This window comes from Mobula birostris, chromosome 24, assembly GCF_030028105.1.
Source record: "Mobula birostris isolate sMobBir1 chromosome 24, sMobBir1.hap1, whole genome shotgun sequence".
NCBI classification, from domain to species: domain Eukaryota; kingdom Metazoa; phylum Chordata; class Chondrichthyes; order Myliobatiformes; family Myliobatidae; genus Mobula; species Mobula birostris.
The window spans coordinates 50,825,274-50,847,494 of NC_092393.1; the positions used below are offsets into that span (position 1 = coordinate 50,825,274).

The 22,221-nt window shown below is 42.4% G+C and overlaps 2 long non-coding RNA genes across 3 annotated transcripts in view; one reads left to right on the top strand and one right to left on the bottom strand.

The window, feature by feature from the left end:
- Nucleotides 1–2,819, top strand: part of LOC140187408 (uncharacterized) — a 48,215-nt gene extending 45,396 nt beyond the window's left edge. The window contains exon 3 of the long non-coding RNA XR_011883093.1: nucleotides 2,657–2,819. This is a non-coding gene — a long non-coding RNA (uncharacterized lncRNA). The remainder of the gene's footprint in view (nucleotides 1–2,656) is intronic.
- Nucleotides 1–22,221, bottom strand: part of LOC140187406 (uncharacterized) — a 69,530-nt gene that overhangs the window by 26,741 nt on the left and 20,568 nt on the right. Inside the window, exons 3-4 of one of the 2 annotated variants that reach the window (XR_011883090.1) lie at nucleotides 21,835–21,891; nucleotides 12,254–12,358 (exon numbers count right to left, since the gene is read on the bottom strand). This is a non-coding gene — a long non-coding RNA (uncharacterized lncRNA). Of the gene's footprint in view, nucleotides 1–12,253; nucleotides 12,366–21,834; nucleotides 21,892–22,221 lie in introns of both variants that reach the window. The other variant, XR_011883089.1, reaches the window with a different exon arrangement.

The following is a 22,221-nucleotide window of genomic DNA, read 5'->3' on the forward strand; positions in this document are numbered from 1 at the left end:
GTCTAACAGTCCTAATCCTGAAATCTTTCCACAGTTCTCCGGTTGCTATGTGCTTCGTGGTGATTTGCCCCACTATATGATCAACTAAGACCGAGGCTTTGGGCCTACTCTGACTACTCCAGGATTCGGGCCTATGGACTCAATTTGGTTCAGAATGCTGTTGCTTGCTTTTATTGTTTGCATGATTTGTGTTTTTTTCCCTCTTTCTCTGCACATCGGGTGTTGGTCTTTTTTAATTGGGTTATTCAGGTTTCTTGCTTTGTGGCTGCCTGTCGTCAGATAAATTTCAAAGTTGTGAAACTTATACATTCTTTGATAATAAATGTGCTTTGAATCCTTTGAATCTTTGACCTGCTGAGAATCCCCACCATTTGCTGTTGTCATTTCAAATCCCTAGCATCTGCAGTCTCTTATCAACTTTCACAAACAGCCACGGGCATTTACTTTCCACAGACATCTGTGAGTCTTAATTGGTGACAGGAATCCTGACTAATCTCCTCCTCTTACTCATGGTCTCGAGGCCAAAAGAGTAATGTACATTAGGAAACACCTGGTTTGAGCCTTGGACCTGGCTTGCATTGTGCTATTATGCAAATAAAAGCAGGTCATTTCGTCTAACTGGTCCATGCTGCACCTCACTGTCTCTTTTTGCCCAAACTCAGTCACCTGATCTTCAATTAGTTTTTCTTCATATACATAATGTATTTGCCACTGAATATGTCCTTTCTTTAATTACTAGATCCTGTGCATAACTGGGGGAGGCCAGCATTTATGCTCCATTCTTCATTGCCCTTGAGAAGTGGCAGTGAGCTACTTATTGAAGCACAGCAGTCCTTCCAGTAAACGTTCTCCTGCGGCGTTGCTGGGTGGAGAATTCCAGGAATTAGACCTCGTGATGTCGAGGGACCAACAATGTATTTCCAAGCCCTGATAGTGAGCAAGTTGGAAGAGAAAACTGTAGGCGATAGATTGTAGGGATGGCACAGCCACTTTGTACCGATAATGGAGGGTACGAATGTTTAGCATGCCAATTAAATGGGCTCTTTCTCTTGGTTGTTTTTAGGTTTCTTGAGAATATCCTGCTGCACTCATCAGTCAAGAAGAGAAGTTAGGTTTCAATATGATTTCAGTGTGTAATACATTTATTCCCAGGTATATTTAAATTATCATATCACATGTGAGCTGAGGGGTCACATTTCCCTTTCAGAATATCCCAAATCTGCTTACAGCTTCTGAGGGGGGTTTTAAGCATTTTCATTCTGTAATCCAGCAAAAGTAGACTGAATTAGTTTCCTCCCTTCAATCATTTAGCACTTGAACCAACCAGCAGATTCCTAATCCTAGTCACTACAGTTTAGCAACATTATGAACAATTCCCTCCCAGCGCTTACCCCTGCAAGTGGCACAAGGGCTACACCTGCACATACACCTTCGCCCTCACCCCCAGTCAGGGCCCCAAACAGTCCTCCCAGGCGAGGCAACGCTTCACCTGTGAACCTGCTGCGGTTATCTATCGTGTCTGGTGCTCCCGGTGAAGCCTCCTCTACATTGGTGAGATGGGGGGACTGCTTTGTCAAGCACCCCTGCTTCATCTGCCACATACGGAACTTTCTGGTGACAAAGCATTTTAATTTCAATTCCCATTCCCCTTCCAACTGGGTTGTGGGGGGGTGGGGGGGGGGCGGGGAGGTCCATGGCCTCCTAATGTGCCAAGATGAGGTCCCCCTCAGGGTGGAGGAGCAACACCTCATATTCCGCAAACAACAGGAATTCTGCAGATGCTGGAAATTCAAGCAACACACATCAAAGTTGCTGGTGAACGCAGCAGGCCAGGCAGCATCTCTAGGAAGAGGTACAGTCGACGTTTCAGGCCGAGACCCTTCGTCAGGACTAACAGAAGGAAGAGCTAGTAAGAGATTTGGAAGTGGGAGGGGGAGGGGGAGATCCAAAATGATAGGAGAAGACAGGAGGGGGAGGGATGGAGCCAGGAGCTGGACAGGTGATTGGCAAAAGGGATACGAGAGGATCATGGGACAGGAGGTCCAGGAAGAAAGACAAGTGGGGGGGGGAACCCAGAGCTGGGTAGCCATGAATATCGATTTCATCCCCTCCTTTCCCTGTCTCCTCTATTCTACTCTGTCTACTCTGGTCCCTTACCTCTTCTCACCTGCCTATCACCTCCTCCGTTGTCCCCTCCTCCTTCCCTTTCTCCTATGGTCCACTCTCCTCTCCTGTCAAATTCCTTCATCTCCAGCCCTTTACCTTTTCCACCCACCTGGCCTCACCTATCACCTTCTAGCTAACCTCCTTCCCCCACCTTTTTATTCTGGTGTCTTCCCCTTGCTTTCCAGCCCTAAGAAAGGGTCTTGGCCTGAAAGATCCACTGTTTATCCATTCCCATAGGTGTTGCCTGACCTGCTGAGTTCCTCCAGAACTTTGTGTGTGTTGCTTTGAACACTTTGGCCACTGTGGACTTTTCTTTTGTTCTAGTTGTGTTTTTTTTAAAGTTGTGGATAATATGTTTAATTTATGTTTGTCGTGCGAATACTGCCTATATAATACTATATGTATCAGTGACGCCGTGGCAAGCTTTTCATGACACTAGTCCATACATGTGCATTTGATAATAAACTCAATTGTTCTATTTTTCCCACAGTTAAATTACAGGACCAGACAGCAAGAGCCTAGACTTCTGATGCAGAGTTTCGAATTCAGTCTCGCTCCCCAGCATGTTTGGACCAGTAACTATGACCATGAGATGACTGGATTGCTGTATGACTATCCTTCAGGGAAGGAATCCTGTCATCCTTACCAGCTGAGCCTCTGATGGATTGGTAAATTAGTCACTTCAAGGTTCACGAAGGATTAAAATGCTGGCCTCGTCAATGATGCTCATTTCTTGCACGTATGGCAGTATGACAGTAGTGTAGCAATTAGCATAACACGATTTTTTTTCTCCATAAATACTTTATTCAGAACACAATTACAGCACCTGTGACCTTAACAAACCATAACACAATTACAGCACCTGCAACCATAACGCTATTACAGCACCTGCAACCATAACACTATTACAGCAGCAGTGACCATAAAACTATTACAGCACCTGCGACCATAACACTATTACAGCACCAGCAACCATAACACTATTACAGTACCTGCGACCATAAAACTATTACAGCACCTGCGACCATAAAACTATTACAGCACCTGCGACCATAACACAATTACAGCAACTGCGACCATAACACAATTACAGCACCTGCGACCATAACACAATTACAGCAACTGCGACCATAACACAATTACAGCAGCTGTGATCATAACACAATTACAGCAGCTGTGATCATAACACTATACAGCACCTGTGACCATAACACTATTACAGCACCTGTGACCATAACACTATTACAACACCAGAGACCATAACACTATTACAACACCTGCGACCATAACACTATACAGCACCTGTGACCATAACACAATTACAGCAGCTGTGATCATAACACTATTACAGCACCTGTGACCATAACACTATTACAACACCAGAGACCATAACACTATTACAACACCTGCGACCATAACACAATTACAGCAACTGCGACCATAACACAATTACAGCACCTGCAACCATAACACAATTACAGCAACTGCGACCATAACACAATTACAGCACCTGCGACCATAACACAATTACAGCAACTGTGACCATAACACAATTACAGCACCTGCAACCATAAAACTACTACAGCACCTACGACCATAAAACTATTACAGCACCTGTGACCATAACACTATTACAGCAGCTGCGACCATAAAACTATTACAGCACCTGCAACCTAATTCTGCTCCAATTGTATGTCTTACAGTTTCAGGGTTTTTAAAATCTTGGCTGACAGATATGAATATGCTATGTACAGATCATTTCCGCACACATGACACCGCTCCCCGTTTACCAATAAGAAGATATTATACCCAGTCAAAGAAAGAAAAATTCTAAAGAAATCTTAATTATTTGTAGTGCAAGAAATTCCCACATAATAGCATCATCATGCAATCATTGAAGAAAATTACAGCGCAGAAAGAGACTATTTGGCCCATCATGCTGGTGCCAGGCAAAAATTGCTCTACCGTAGACTAAACCATCTTGCACTGCTTGCTCCACCATCCTGTATGTTCCGAATTTCTGTCTCTGCACTCCTTACATAGAACGTAGCACACTTACAGCACAGTACAGACCCACTGGCCCATGATGTTGAGCTGACCTTTTAACCTTTTCCAAGGTCAGTCTAAGCACTCCCTCCCAGATAGCCCTCCGTTTTTTTCTATCATCTATGTGACTATCTAAGAGCCTCTTAAATGTCCTGAACGTACCTGCTTCTTCCACTGCCCCTGGCTGCACGTTCCATGCACTCATCACTCCTTGTGTAAAAAAAATCTACTTCTGACATACCCCTCCCCCATACTCTCCTCCAATCACCTTAAAATTATGCCCTCTCAACTAGCCATTTCGGCCCTGAGGGAAAAGCACTGTCTTCCACTCTATCTATGACTCCTATCGCCCTATACACCTCTATCAAGTTACCTCTCATCCTCCTTTGCTCCAAAGAGAAAAGTCCAGCTCACGCAACCTTTCCTCATCAGATATGCTTTCTATTCCATTTAGCATCCTGGTAAATCTCCTTTGCACCCTCTTCAGAGTTTCACTGCTTTCTAGGTGAGAATAAAAGAAACCTTTTGTTCATTCCCCCACCCCCCGCAATCTGATATTAATTACTTTAAAATTTTGACCCCTCATAACAGAGAACTGGGTCTTTCCCATTTACTCTAACTAGGCCTTGCATAAATGCATAGACACAAGCAATTCTGCAGAGGCTGGAAATCCAGAACAACGCACCCAAAATGCTAAAGGAACTCAGCAGGTCAAGCAGCATTTATGGAGACACGATGAAGGGTCTCAGCCCGAAAAGTCGACTGTTTATTCCTCTCCAGAGCTACTGCCTGACCTGCTGAGTTGCACTAGCATTTTGTGCACGTTGATCCCATAAATTCATCCACCACAGTTAAGTCTCCTCTCAGCACTCTACCCCTAATACACCACTTTGGTTTACCAAATTGTTTCTCACAGTAGTAGTTTTTTGGTCCTGTCAACATCCTTGAAAATCTCCTTGGCACCTATTCCGGTGGAATCATATCTTTCCTATAAAGGCATGAACAAAAGATCTGCGGTCCTTAACTGAAGGCTGATTTATACTTCTGCGTCAAATCGACTCCGTAACCTACGCAAGTGGCCTACGCCCGTTGTGAGCATTTATACTTGTCCGTTGGTGTGTCTGGGTCACTCTGCAATTCGGGGACGTCACGCATGCGCACGCACCTACCCGTGCAAGGCTTCACGGTCATGGTAGTTTTTCTCGGGGTAAACAAGTTTAAAGCAAGCAGCTTTTTTCATTAAGCAAAATGTGTCATCCATAATTTTGGAGGTCTGTAAAACTTTATGGAAAGTATTGCAGCCAGAGTTCCTTCCCTGCCCCTCAGTCGCCCAATGGGAAGCTATTGCAGCGTAGGAGGAAATGCGATGCTACCAAGCGGACCAATCACAGTTGTTGCGGTCTGTGTTGCCGCGATGCGTAGTTACATTTTGGGAGAGGTGCGCGTCAGGCTACGGCGTAGGGATCCACGTAGGCTCTGCGTAGGTTTCGCGGCGACATCGTACCTACGGCGCTGAGTTGACCCACAGTCGGGCCTGTGAATTGAATTGACTTTATTTCTTACATCCTTCACATACATGAGAAGTAAAAATCTTTATGTTATGTCTCCGTCTGAATGTGCAATGTGCAAATTATAGTAATTTATAATTAACAGTAAGATATACAACAGAACAGTCATTATAGCTTAGAAATACAATTGTGTCAGCATAAATTAATCAGTCTGATGGCCTGGTGGAAGAAGCTGTCCCAGAGTCTGTTGGTCCTGGCTTTAATGCTGTGGTACCGTTTCCCGGATGGTAGCAGCTAGAACATTTCGTGGTTGGGGTGACTCGGGTCCCCAATGATCCTTCGGGCCCTTTTTACGCACCTGTCACTGTAAGTGTCCTGAAAAGTGATAAGTTCACATCACAGATGCACTGGGCTGCCCGCACCACTTTCTGCAGAGTCCCTGCGATTGAGGGAAGTACAGTTCCCATACCAGGCAGTGATACAGCCAGTCAGGATGTTCTCATTTATGCCCCTGTAGAATTGTGTTCTGGCTAATTTAGGAGAACATCTCACATGACTTGTAGAATTGCCTTCTGGCTAATGTAGGAGAACATCTCACATGACTTGTTAACCACCTCATCAACCTGCCCTGCCACTTTTAAAGCTCTGTAGGCCTACACAAGCTCCCTCTGTTGCTCCATACCACTTCATGTTACAATTGTGCAAGTCCCTGCTGAGACTACAGAAGGAGTATTGTGCTCAGTTCTGGTCGCCCAGCTATAGGAAGAATGATATTAAGTTGGAAAGGGTACAGAAAAGGCTCGTGAGGATGCTGGATAAGCTGGATCTTACTTCCTCAGGAGTGTTTGAGGCTCAGAGGTGACTTCATAGATATAGATAACATCACACTGGGCGAGGGAAGTACTAAAACTTATTTTGAACTTTGGGTAAGGTGGCTGCCCACTGTCTTTTTCCTGGGGCAGTGGAGTCCAAAACCAATGGACATAAATTTAAGGTGAAAGGAAAAAGATTTAAAATAGATCTGAGGGGCAATTTTTCACTCAGAGGACAGTGGGTATAAGGAATGAGCAGCCAGAGAAAGTGGTAGAGGAGGGTATAATTACAATCTTTTTGAAAGACATCTGGACAGATAAATGGATAGAGAATGTTTATAGGAGTATAGGCAGGGAAATGGGACGAGCTCAGACAGACATGTTGGTCAGCATGGATGATTTGGGCCGAATGGCCTGTTTCCATGCTGTATGACTTCATGAATCTATGACTATCCTCTGATACTTTGTTTATACCCTTGTCTTGTCATACTTCCCCAAATATATTACCTACACTCCCCTGAATGAAATCCTATTTCCTATTTTTCTGCCCAACACGTCAAACCATCCTCAATGTTAAACACAACATTTATTTTATTTTTACTTGCCCGATTATGTTAAATCATTATTATTTGTACATTACAAAAGGAAAGGCGCAAGTACAGAGCACTATTAATTGTCCTCCACTCCCCATTACACTCATCAACCATTATTCTTTGCTTCCTGTCCCTGAGCTAATCTCAGATCCCATGGGCTTCTACTTTCATGACCACCCTGCCACGTGGGAACTTGCCAAAGATCTTGCATTATCCAAATCAAAAGAATACAACATTATGACCCCTACGGACATCCAATCAATTCGGTTGTTTTCTCCCCCCACCATTTTGAGTTAGGTGCCTCTCCTACAATGGCATTTAATGCTAGATTAATATACCATGCAACTTGTTAGAGTTATTTCTGTAGATCTTCCAAAATAAGTTTCTATTTACTGGAATGCCTTTCTTTCCTGCCAAAGTTAATAGATCTCACAATACAAAATTCTCGTCTTAACCACAGACAATTGCTTCACAGTGAATTTAATTAAAACTACCCTATTTTACAGATTCGCACGGAACTGACTTCCTCTAGTGTGCCATCTCTTTACGAGACTTGTTGTGAATGCATGATTTTAATAAAACACAAGTTTACCACTTCAAAATGGGAACTATAAAAATTGAGAGGTCATTCAATTTCCTTCTTTCAAAACATGAATTTTTTTTTAGGAAAGAAGATTACAAATATGTTTTATCCACATCAGTCCTGCAACTCCAAAACATATAAATTCCACTTGGATAACTTAAGATGATCAATTAACATCTGCCTTCACACACTCATCGCATTATAGGAAAAAGACTATGGACATTTAATCACAGGAGCAAAGCATCACTAAAATTTCACTCGATTAAATGGACCTACATGATGACGCATATGCTGTATATTTACGTCTCAGTAAGAGGACTAAAAATAGAAAATGATGAAACACTCAGCAGGTCAGAAGCTTCTGCAGAAACAAAAATTAATTATTGTTTAAGATCTGGAACCCTTCATCACATTACGGTAATAGGACATTTGGCAGTTGGGTCCAAGTTGGTAGTATGCTCTATCATCTAGTGAAGAAAAAGAAGTGAGTAATTCCTTTCATGATTTAAGTACAGATAATGATATGTTTTTGAAGTGTGTAGAGACTGTGAATGGAAGCCAATAGATGCAAATAGTCCTTATTCATTACAACAAAAAGGTATTCTCTTCAAGATCTTTCAGTGGAATCTCTCTGAACTCAGGAGTACATCAAGTTTTCATTCTCTTAAAAAAAGATAATGCCAAGTGATTCAATGCAATTTCAACAGCTATAATGGTGTCATTTATTTCAATATTCTGACAAATTGTTCCATTGAATGACCTATTCATAATTGAAGCATACACTATAACTGACTAGACACCTCTGAATGTTCAGACACCTTTACTGGGAGAAAGTAATTCACATAGGTTGTCTAAAAGCTTCTGTGCCACCCAAGTCATCTATTATCTGCAAAATGATGAAGGGTCTCGGACCAAAATGTCAACTGTTCATTCCTTTCCACAGATGCTGCATGACCTGCTGGGTTCTTCCAGCACTTTGGGTGTGTTACCTATAAAATGTCTTATGGGTGAAAGCAGAAGATGATAGAAATGTTCATTAGACTAGACAGTATTGATGGACTGAGAAATATGACTAACATTCCTAGTTTTGTGATTTGCCAAACCCACGGATCATTCCATGGGCAGGATCATTAGTGCCGGTTTACGTGCTGGATAATGAAAACAGAATTGGTAGTCAGAAAGACTCTCAGGGATGTGACGTGCACAGTTCCACAGTATTTAAGGAGCACTTGTGAAATTATATAGGTTGCAAGGTGGTGGAATCCCAAAACTGGAGTCAAATGTTGCAAACATATATACAGTATACCTCAACAAATGCCACTTTAATTGCTGTACAGAAAACATCCTTAAAACACTGGGAAAAGATTATGATAAAGGCAATACTTAAAGTTTTTGAGAACACACAATTATTACAATCTAGCAATAAAAACAAAACCACTTACAAGCTACATTACAACAAAAACCAGTTACAACTATCATGATATTTTATTATGTGAAAAGAATATTCTAGTGTTTTAAGGGTCAAAGTTCAATGTTGAAAGTACATTTATTATCAAAGTGTGTGTGTATATAGTCACCATATTATTACCTTGAGATTAATTTTCTTGCAGTGATTCACAGTAGAAGAAAGAAATACAATAGAATCAATGAAAAACTACACAAAGAGAGTGACAAACAACCAATATGTAAAAGACAAACTGAGCAAATAATTAACATAATAAATTAAATACGTACGTAAATGGTTAGATGGATAGATAGATAGATAACCGGATAAATAAGTGCATACATAGATACATACATACAATACCTACATAGATACTGAGAACACCAGATATAGAGTCCTTAAAAGTTAGTCCAGCAGTTGTGGATTCAGTTCAGAGTTGAGGTGAGTGAAGTTAACCCACACTGGCTCAGGAGCTCGATGGTTAAAAGTACTGACTGCATACCACTTAACAGAAAAAGTGAAAGAATGACCTGATCAAATTGTTTAAACTGCTGCAAGTATTCATCGGGATGTAAACTTGTTTTTTACTGAAGGCACTTCAAGAACAAGGAGATTGGAGTGGTTCAGCAGCACAGGTGACAGCGCTGCCACTCCACAGCTCCAGACACCCAGCCTCAATACCGATCCCTGGCAGTGTCTCTATCGAGTGTACACGTTCTCTCCAGGTGTTCCAGTACTCTCCACAACTCAAAGGCATGATGGCTGGTCTGTGAACTAGTGAATGTAAGTTACTTCTACTGTCTGCGAACAGCAAGGGAATTGAGAATCACAATGCTGGAAATCCAAAGCAACACACACACAAAATATTGGAGGAACTCAGCAAGTCAGGCTGCATCTACAGAACAGAGTAAGCAGTTGACTTTTCGGACTCTCCTGGTCTCAGCCCAAAACATTGACTGTTTACTCTGTTCTATAGCTGCTGCCTGGCCTGCTGAGTTCCTCCAGCATTTTGTGTGCATAGCAAGGGAATTGAAAGGTGTCCTTCCTGCCATCAAGGGCATCTTCATAAGGCAGCACCTCAGGATGCAGCATCCACCATTGTGCCCCTGTCTCATCCGGAGTTTGATGACACACACTCAACAGTTTCTTCCCCTCCACCATCAGATTTTCGAATGGTCCATGAGCCTATAAACACTGTCTGTCTGTCTAGGTACCATATCCGATGCGGACTTTGGTGACCATGGTTTTCCATATAGATCTATCCTTCGTTTTTTGGATGACTTCCATTTCCTCGATGTGTGGCCACCTGGCCATGCTTTTGATGTACGTAAGCCGAGGTCTTCCTCTAGGTTTACTCCCCTCAATCTTTTCAGAGAGCATGAGTTTTTCTAGTTCATCTTTCTGCATCATGTGTCCCAGGAATCTGAGTTGTCTTCCTCTTATTGTTGGTATGAGTGGTCAAACTGCTTGGGCTCTTCTGAGAACTTCTTCATTTGATGTGTGTGTGGTCCATGATATTTTTAACGTTCTCCTATAGAACCATAAACACTACCTCAATTTATTTTTGCCTTTTGCACCATTTATTTGCCTTGCAAGGTAGTTATTTTTATGTCCTTCAGCCAAAAAAACAGCAAACTTCGTAACATATATCAGAAATAATGAACCAGGTTCTGATGGGTAGGTAAGAAAAAATGGCTTACAGGGACTGGGTCTAAAGGAGCTAATGAAATGGGATTATTTCCTGCTGTTATCAGTGAGGAATTTGTATATTCTCCCTGTGGCTGCATGGGTTTCCTCCCATAGTCCAAAGACGTACTGGTTGGTGGGTTAATTGGGCATTGTAAATTGCCCTGTGATTAGGCTCGGTTTAAATCGGGGGTTGCTGGGCAGCGAAAGGCCTCTTCTGCACTGTATCTCAAAAAATAAATAAATATTAAAGACTGGATGGGCTAAGTTGCCTTCTTCTGTCTTTAAAGGAAAATGAAGTACACTCAGTGGCCACTTGAGTTGATGACAGCATTTAAGTGATGTGGAGGCCAAGTCATTTAGGGCAGAAGTTGATAGATTCTTGACTAGTCAGGGCATTAAGGGATAGGAAGACAACGGGAGATTGGGGTTGAGAGGGAAAATGATTTCAGCCATAATGAAATGGTGGCACAGACTCAATAGGCTAGATGGCCTAATTCTGCTCCTACATCTTATGGTCTTTATTAGGTACCCCGATACACTTACTCGTTAATGCAAATATCTAATCAGCCAATTCAATGGCAACATCACAATGCATAAAAGCATGCCAACATGGTTAAAAGGTTCAGTTATTGCTTAGACCAAACATCAGAATGGGGAAGAAATGTGATCTAAGTGACTTTGACCATGGCATGATTGCTGATGCCAGACAGGGTGGTTTGAGTGTCTCAGGAACTGCTGATCTCCTGGGATTTTTACACACAGCAGTCTTTAGACTTTACAGAGTATGATGCAAGAAAAACTTTTAAAAAATCCAATTTAATGGCAGTTCTGTGGGTGAAAACGCCTTGCTAATGAGAGAGGTCACAGGAGAATGGATAGACTGGTTCAAACTGACAGGAAGGCGACAGTAACTCAAATAACCATGCGTTACAACAGTGGAGTGTAGAAGAGCATCTCTGAATGCACAACACATCAAACCTTGAAGCGGATGGACTGCAGCAGCAGAGGATCATGAACATATATACAGCGGCCACTTTATTAGGTGCAGACGGTACCTAATAAGGTAACCAATGAGCATATGAAATCAAGAAGCAATCTATCCACGTTAAGCATCGTGGAGATCTGAAACGCTTCTCCAAGTGGCTGAGAATGTGAGTGCAACTGGAGTTCTAGAGTCTGAGATCAATGTATTTTGTTCTGTCAGATAGCAAACGATATGGGATCAAACAGTTAAATGGAACTGAGATAAAGATCAGACAGATTGTGATCAAGTGGGTGAGTAGGCTCAATGTTATGAGTGATACCGTTCTCTCAAAGCTGATAATAAAAATATCAATACATGAAGGAGGGAATAAAAATAATAATACATGTGGGAGGGTAGATCAGGAAATGTAATATGAAAAGATATTTACCTCTGTAATGCTATGATGAATTCCTTTCCTGTACATCAGGTTCATCCAAAGAGGTTACTCAATACAGCTACCACAATTCAATGTATGAGAAGATCAATGGAACTGCTGTTTACTGGAAGGCAACAAAACATTTTCTTAAATATTCAGTTGTCAATGACAATCTTATTATTAATCTACACATAAGCACCTCAGATATCCGAGAGCTAGATTCGATATAATTGTTTAGGGTTGTGTAAGAATTACAAAACTTGCATCATTTCAGATGAACAGGAACCCACCAAGGTTTAAATGCACAGCTTCCTGGATTACGTTCCAGACCTTTTCTGGGAATGCATGGTTAACAATAAAGATCACAAATACACCCAGTGGCCACATTATTACATACCTCCTGTACCTAATAAAGTGGCCACTGAGTGTACGTACGTGGCTTTCTGCTGCTGTAGCCCATCCACTTCAAGGTTTGATGTGCTGTGCATTCAGAGATGCTCTTCTGCACATCGCTGTTGTAACACAGTATTTGGGTACTGTCACCTTCCTGTCAGCTTGAACCAGTCTGGCAATTCTCCTCTGACCTCTCTCATTAACAAAGTGTTCTAGCCTACGGAATTGCTGCTCACTCAATGCTTTTTTTCCTTATCATACCATTCTCTGTAATCCCTAGAGACTGTTGTGTGTGAAAATCCCAGGAGATCAGCAGTTTCTCAGACACTCAGACCACCCCGTCTGACACCAACAATCATTGCATTAGCAAAGTCACTTAGATCACATTTCTTCCCCATTCTGATGTTTTGTCTGAACATCAGCTGAACCTCTTGACCACGTCTGCATGCTTTTATGCATTGAGTTGCTGCCACATAATTAGCTGATTAGATATTTGCATTAACAAGCAAGTGTACTAGTGTACCTAATAAATTGGCCACTGAGTATATATTCCTCTTGCAGTTATGCCAAGCATCCAGTTTGATAGTGTGATGTAATCATGAATAATACACAGGTGAAATTTGCCCACCATCATTGAAATTATAGGCCAGTGAGTCTGACATCTTTTGTGGGAAAGTTATTGAAAGGTATTCTGAGGGACCAGATATATAAGTATTTGGATAGACAAGGACTGATTAAGGATAGTCAGCATGGCTTCATGCATGGCAGGTCATGTCTAAGTAATCTTATAGAGGTTGTCAAGGAAGTTACCAGGAAAGTGGATGAAGGCAAGGCAATGGATGTTGTCTACATGGACATTAGTAAGGCATTTGACAAATTCCCACGTGTGAGGTTGGTCAAGAAGATTCAGTCACTTAGCATTCAGGATGAGGTAGTAAATTGGATTAGACATTGGCTTTGTGGGAGAAGCCAGAGAGTGGTCATAGAGAGTTGTTACCTCTCTGACTGGAGGCCTGTGACTAGTGGTGTGCTGCAGGGATCGGTGCTGGGTCCTTCGTTGTTTGTCATCTATATCAATGACCTGGATGACAATGTGGTTAAATAGAGCAGCAAGTTTGTGGATGACACCAAGATTGGTGGTGTAAGGAACAGTGAGGAAGGCTATTGTGGCTTTGATCTGCATCAGCTGGAAAAATGGGCTCAAAAATGTCAGATGGAATTTAATGCAAACAAGTGCGAGGTTTTGCACTTCAGTAGGACCAGCCAGGTCTTACACAGTGAACAGTACGGCACTGAGGAGTGTGGTAGAACAAAAGGATCTGGGAATACAGGTCAAAATTCATTGAAAGTGGCATCACAGGTAGATAGGGTCATAAAGAATGCTTTTGGCACATTGACCTTCATAAATCAATTTATTGAGTACAGAAGATGGGATGTCATGCCGAAGTTGTATAAGACATTGGTGAGACCTAATTTGGACTATTGTATGCAGTTTTGGTCACCTACCTACAAAACAGATGTTAACGAAGTGGAAAGAGTGCAGTGAGAATTTACAAGGATGTTGCCGGATCTGGAGGACTTGAGATATAAGGAAATAATAAATAGGTTAGGATTGTATTCTTTAAAACTTAGAAGACTGAGAGGAGATTTGATCAAAGTATACAAAATTATATAACCATATAACAGTTACAGCATGGAAACAGGCCATCTCGGCCCTTCTAGTCCATGTCGAACTCTTACTCTCACCTAGTCCCACCAACCTGCACTCAGCCCATAACCCTCCATTCCCTTCCTGTCCATATAGCTGTCCAATTTAACATTAAGCAACAACATCGAACCTGCCTCAACCACTTCTGCTGGAAGCTCGTTCCACACAGCTACCACTCTCTGAGTGAAGAAGTTCCCCCTCATGTTACCCCTAAACTTTTGCCCCTTAACTCTCAACTCATGTCCTCTTGTTTGAATCTCCCCCACTCTCAATGGAAAAAGCCTATCCACGTCAACTCTATCCCCCTCATAATTTTAAATACCTCTATTAAGTCCCCCCTCAACCTTCTATGCTCCAAAGAATAAAGACCCAACTTGTTCAACCTTTCTCTGTAACTTAGGTGCTGAAACCCAGGTAACATTCTAGTAAATCTCCTCTGTACTCTCTCTATTTTATTGACATCCTTCCTATAACTCGGTGACGAGAACGGTACACAATACTCCAAATTTGGCCTCACTAATGCCTTGTACAATTTCAACATTACATCCCAACTCCTATACTCAATGCTCTGATTTATAAAGGCCAGCATACCAAAAGCTTTCTTCACCACCCTATCCACATGAGATTCCACCTTCAGGGAACTATGCACCATTATTCCTAGATCCCTCTGTTCTAAAGCATTCTTCAATGCTCTACCATTTACCATGTATGTCCTATTTTGATTAGTCCTACCAAAATGTAGCACCTCACATTTATCAGCATTAAACTCCATCTGCAATCTTTCAGCCCTCTCTTCTAAATGGCCTAAATCTCTCTGCAAGCTTTGAAAACCTACTTCACTATCCACAACTCCACCTATCTTAGTATCATCTGCATACTCAAAAACTGAACCACATGTATTACTGACGCACTGATAGTTAATGACTCTGTCTGCTTACAGATGAAGCTGTTTCATTTTTAACAATTTCTGACATTGAAATAATGAGAAGGGCCATGATGTACCAATTAGGACATTATGTTACGTCCCTGAGATTAGCACAGCTCCTTAGATCATTAGGCTGGTGAGAGGACTCTGATCTTCACTTTTGGGATTCATCCTTCAAACCAGAACCAGAAAAAAGTATCCAAATTTAAGAGGCCAACAGGAAAGTGCAGTCATAAATCTCTGCAGAACGCAGTACAGTTCAGGAAGAAGATCATTGTCTGGGACATAGTACAGTATATCCAAGAACATGAAAGTGTGTACCAGTAGTGCATATATATTTTAAAAGTTAGAAAAAAAATTACAATCTCAGAAATTTCCCTGTTTACGTGACTTTTATACTTAAAGCTCATGGGCCAATTTCAGGAACGCTGCTGACTTAGGTTTAAAAGAATGAGGGAGCAATCTCATTGAAACTTATTTAATATTGAAAGGATTGGATAAAGGGAATGTAGAGAGGATGCTTCCTATAGTGGGGGAGTCTAGGACTGGAGGGTATAGCCTCAGAACACTAGGATGTCCCTTCAGAACAGAAACACAAAAAATTTGGTAGATGCAGGAAATCCAAAGCAACCATACAAAATGCTGGAAAAAGTTAGCGGGTCATAGCGTCATAGAGTCATAGAAAAGTACAATACAGAATCCCCTTCCTTCTCCCCGTATCCCTTCATGTCCTGACCAATCAAGTAAGTATCTACCTCTGCCTTAAATATGCATAATGATTTGGCCTCCACAGCTGCCGGTGGCAAAGAATTCCACAATTTCACCACTCTGTGGCTAAAGAAATTTCTCCTCATTGCCGTTCTAAAAGAGTGGAGTTTTTTCTAAGAGGTCTACTCTGAAGCTATGTCCTCTGGTCTTAAACAGTCTCACCACAGGAAACATCCTCACCACATCCACTCTATCAAGGCGTTTCACCATTCAGTAAATTCCAATTAGGTCACCCCTTATTCTTCTGAATTCCAGTAGATACAGGCCCAGAGCCATCAAACGCTCTTCATATGACAAGCCTTTTAATCCTGGAATAATTTGTGTGAACCTCCTTTGAACTCTCTCCAGTTTCAGCATTCCCTTCCAAGACAAAGGGCCCAAAACCACTCACGGTTCCAAGTGAGGCCACACCAATGTTTTATAAAGTTTCAACATGACATCCTTGTTTTTATATTCTAGTCATCCTGAAATGAATGCTAACATTGCATTTGCCATCCTCACCACAGACTCAACCTGCAAATTAGGGAATCCAGCACAAGGATTCCCAAATCCCTTTGCGCCTCAGATTTTTGTATTTTATCCCCATTTAGAAAATAGTCAATGGAGAGGCCTCCAAGCCACTGCACTCTACCTGGGCAGTGTAGCACAGTTGTGGCGACTGAAGATATAAAATAGACTGACGGGTCTAAACTGTATATATATCTGTCTGGTTGTGTTTTTACTAGTATTCCACATGTGCTTGTACATGCGAGGATTGGGCCTCAGAACCATGGATTCGCCTGGGGGAGTCAGAAGTTGAGGTAAGGACTAGACCTCAAAGCCATGGTGTTGCCTAGCGGGTGTCAGGGGCCAGTCATCAGATGACATCGGTGAGGAAGGGGTGTCTGGACTAGATATGTACATGCATATTCTGTGTCCTTGTATTTTTAATGATATTCTATATGGGTTTGTTGACTTGTACACATCAAGCTGCAGCGCTGCAGAGGGGTGAGGTGGGACTCTTATTAAGTGATTGTGATCTTGTGTGCGACTGTTGGTAATGAGTTTGCACCTTGACCCTGTAGCAACGCTGTCTCATTTGGCTGTATTCACGAGTATTCATATATGGTTAAATGATAATTGGAATTAAATTAAATTAAGTTGAATTGAACCCTTTCACTTCTACAGAAGTCACGACCACACACTTCCTGAAACTGTACTCCATCTCCCACTTCTCTGCCCTTTCTCCTAATTTATCTAAATCCTTCTGTAGTCTCTCTACTTCCTCAAATCTACCTGCCTCTCCACCTATCTTTGTATCATCTGCAAACTTTGCAACAAAGTCATTAATTTTATCATCCAAATCATTGACATATAACGTAAAAAGAATCGATCCCAACACAGACATCTGTGGAACACCGCTAGTCACCGGCAGCCAACCAAAAAAGGCTCCATTTATTCCCACTCTTTGCCGCCTGCCAATCAGCCACCGCTTTATCCACCCTAGAATCTTTCCTGTAATACCATGGGTTCATAGCTTGTTAGGCAACCTCGTGTGGCATCTTGTCAAAGGCCTTCTGAAAATCCATTGTCTATCCCGCTTGTCATTTCTTCAAAGAATTCTAATAAATTTAGACCATGGACCATAAGACATAGGAGCAGAATGCAACCATTCAACCATCCAGTCTACTCTGCCATTCTATTATGGCTGATCCCGAATCCCACTTAATCCCATACACCTGTCTTCTCACCATATCATTTGATGCCTTGTCAGGCAAGATTTTCCCTTGAGGAAACCAAACAGACTATGGCCTATTTTATTTGGTACCTCCAAGCACCCCAAAACCATATCCTTAACAATCAACTCCAACATTTACCCAACCACTGAGGTCAAGCTTCTCAATTCTCTAACTTCCTACTAATTTTTGCTCTGTTATTTTGTCTTTTATATTGGGTTTGACTTCCCTTGTTAGCCATAGTTCTGTCATCTTGCCTTTAAGAATACTTCTTCCTCTTTGGGATGTATCTTTGGAAAGCCAAGTCTTTATGTATATTTAAGGCAGAGGTTGATAGATTCTTTATTGGTCAGGGCATGAAGGGATACGGGGAGAAGGCAGGAGATTGGGACTGAGGGGAAAATTGGATCAGCCATGATGAAATGGCAAAGCAGGGGTGATGGACCAAATGGCCTAATTCTGCTCCTATATCTTATGGTCTTGTATCCTGTATCTTCCGAATTACTTCCAGAAATGCCAGCCATTGTTGCTCTGCCATCATCCCTGCCAGTGTTGTTTTCCAAACATTTCTGGCCAACTCCTCTCTCATGCCTCTATAATATTCTTTACTCCACTGTAATACTGATACATCTGACCTTAGCTTCTCCTTCTCAAATTTCAGGGTGAATTTGATCATATTATGATCATTTCCCCCACCGAGTTCTTCTACCTTAAGCTCTCTAATCAATTCAGGTTGATTACACAACACCCAATCCAGAGTAGTTGATCCCCTAGTGCAGTGGTCCCCAACCACTGGGCTGCGGGCCGGTACCGCATGTGCTATCGGGCCGCGCGGAAACGATATGATTTGGCGATATGAAACGATATGAGTCAGCTGCACCTTTCCTCATTCCCTGTCACGCACTGTTGAACTTGAACACCCCCCCCACCCACCCCCTGTCGGCCGGTCCACAAGAATATTGTCAATATTAAACCGGTCCACGATGCAAAAAAGGTTGGGGACCCCTGCCCTAGTGGGCTCAACCATGTGCTGCTCTAAAAAGCCATCTTGTAGGCATTCTGGAAATTCCTCCTCTTGAAATCCCTCACCAATGTGAAATCCCCCATGACTATTGTAACATTGTCTTTCTGGCATTCATTTTCTAACTCCCATTGAATCTTGTAGACCACATCCTTTCTACTGTTTGGGGATCTGTATTTAACTCCCATCAGGGTTGTTCATTTGTTACCAACAGAGACACCACACCCCCCCCCCCCCCCCGGCTTCCTGCTATCCTTTCAATACAATGTGTACCCTTGGACATTACGCTCCCAGCTATAATCTTCTATCAGTCATGATTCTGTGATGACTACAACATTGTACTTACCAATCTATTTCTCAGCTTTCTCTCTTAAAGTCTGTTCTAAAGTCTGTCTTCAGGACCTCCTCACCTTGACTACCTATGTCATTGGTGCCAATATATACCAAGACTTCTGGCTGCTCATCCTTGTCCTTGAGGATGTCATGGACACAATCTGAGACATACCCAATCCTGGCACCAGGGAGGTAAATACCATCCAGGTATCTCTATCACACCCACAGAATCTCGTCTCTGACTAAGGAATCTCTATCAACACTGCAGACCTCTTCACCTTTTTGCTCTTCTGAGCCACAGCACCAGACTCAGTGCCAGAGACCAGGTCACTGTGACTCCCCCTAGTAGGTCGTTCCTCTCAATAGTATCTGAAATTGTCTACTTATTGTTGAGGGGTATGGCCAAAGGTGTACTCTGCACTGATAGATAGATAGATAGATAGATAGATATACTTTATTGATCCCGAGGGAAATTGGGTTTCGTTACAGCCACACCAACCAAGAATAGAGCATAAATATAGCAATACAAAAACCACAAACAATCAAACAACAAAATGCAAACTATGCCAGATGGAAATAAGTCCAGGACCAGCCTATTGGCTCAGGGTGTCTGATCCTCCACGGGAGGAGCTGCAAAGTTCGATGGCCACAGGCAGGAGCAACCTCCCGTGATGCCCAGTGTTGTATCTCAGTGGAATATGGCCAGAGTCCAACAGCAAAAAGTTCAATATCCAGTCTGCAAACAGTTCCTCGATCGTAATATGTCCCGGATTGCAGCATCCGTTGTTAACCAGAACAGTAAGCACCCAACTCCTTTACGCTTACCGCTCTCAGTGCACTTCCGGTCAGCCCGAACGGTCTGGCAGCCGTCCATGGAAAAGTTTTGATCCACAAATGCACTAGTTGTGCATTTCCCCTCCTTCTCCTGATGGGTACCCAGTTACCTGCTTCCTGCAGCCCAGGTGTACCTATCTCCCTATAGCTCCCGTCTATCACCTCCTCATTCTCCAACATGAGTTGAAGGTCATCGAGCTGCAGCTCCAGTTCCTTAATATGTTCTCTCAGGAGATGCAGCTTGGTGTACCAGGTGCAGATGTGTTTACCTGGGAGACTGAAGGTCTCACAGACTTCCCATATCCCATATACCTCCCCCTGGGTCCCCTCCTCCCTCCCTTTCTCCTATCATCCACTCTCCTCTCCTATCAGATTCTGTCCTCTTCAGCCCTTTATCTTTCCAACTCATCTGGCTTTACCTACCGTATCACCTTCTAGCTTTCCTTCTTCTCCTCCCCCCCCCCCACCTTGTTATTCTGGCATCTTTCTCCTTCCTTTCTGGTCCTGAAGAAGGGTCTCGGCCCGAAACGTCAACTGTTTATTCCTCTCCATAGATGCTGCCTGACCTGCTAAGTTCCTCCAGCATTTTGTGTGTGTCCCTTTAGAGCAGAGATGAGGAGGGATTTTATTAGCCAGGGGATGGTGAATCTGTGGAATTCATTGCCACAGATGGTTGCAGAGGCCAAGTCATTGGGAATGTTTAAAGCGGAGGCTCTTGATTAGTCAGAGGTCAAAGGATACTGAGAGAAAGCAGGAGAATGCGGTTGAGAGAGATAATAGATCAGCCACGATGAACTGGCAGGGCAGACTCAATGTTAAACGGAATCCAGCATCAGGGACTCCCACCAGTCAGGTTATGCTCTATTCTGGCTGTGGCGAGAAGGTGGTACAGAAGCCTCAGGACTCACATCAGTATGTTCAGGAACAGTTATTACCCTTCGACCATCAGGTTCTTGAACCAGAGGGATAACTTCACTCACCGTATCACTGACCTGTTCCACAACCTATGGACTCACTTTCAAGGATGCTTAGTCTCACGCTCTAGATATTTATTGCTTTTTTTTTGTTTTGTTCTTTTTGTATTTGCAGTTTGTTGTCTTTCGCACACTGGTTGTCCGCCCCGTTGGTGCGGTCTTTCAATGATTCTGTTAAGGTTATTGGACTTACTGAACATGCCCACAAGAAAATTAATCTCAGGGTTGTATACGGTGACCATAAGACAAAGGAGCAGTATTAGGCCATTCGGCCCATTGAGTCTGTTGCACCATTTCATCATGGCTGATCCATTACCTTCTCAATCCCATTCTCCTGTCTTCTCCCCATAACATTTCATGCCTTGACTAATCAAGAACCTATCAACCTCCACCTTAAATACACCCAATGACCTGGCCTCCACAGCACGTACAATATGCCTTTTGATAATAAATTTATTTTGAACTTTGATGTCTTGTGGTCTGAGTCAAGATTAACATCTGGGACATGGTACAGTAAGTCCAAGAACATAAAAGGGTGTACTTGTTGTGCTGGCTTAATTGAGTGCTGCAAGTTATTTAATACTTTCTTTCTTTATTACCAGTAAATCATTTCTTCTTATTTTCTTCCATTTACTGTCTTTGCTCACTTTAGCTTCTTAAAATCTGGAAAGATCTGAGTCAGGATTACTCACAGCTGCTCTTGACACATTCATATTGGTTAACAGAAGTAGAAAGAAAGCTCTTTCCGATCATCTCCATTTTTGATACTCACTAAATTCCACATTCTTCCGGGAAACTGTGGCATTCTGCCCGAAAGCTCTGTAGTAAATGCAGTGTTGCCCTTGTCTACACAAGGCATAACATCTGGATTAAGTACTCTTTCATGCTGTATCAGCCAAGGTATACAGGACTAAACACTGACCTCAGTACTCCCTGAGGGGATGAAGCTGCTGGAACCGAACCTCTTCCTTGTTCTTTCCTGCTGGGAAGGTCATTGTGTAAATGTCAAGAACACAAACAATTGTTTGCTGTTTTGCAAGAATGTTAAACAAGCAAAATATCCGAAGGTACTTTACAAGAGGGTTGCAAACATATTTTAACATGAAGGGGATGAATTTGGGCAGATATGAAAGAAATGGGAGAATCAAAACAGCTGTGCACCAACTATGGAACATAGGAACCAAAATCAGAATCGGTTTGTTATCACTGACATATGTCATGAAGTTTGTTGTTTTGTAGCAGTACATAATGGCATACATAAAATATACTAGCGTATAAATTACAATAAGAAATATATATTACAGAGAAT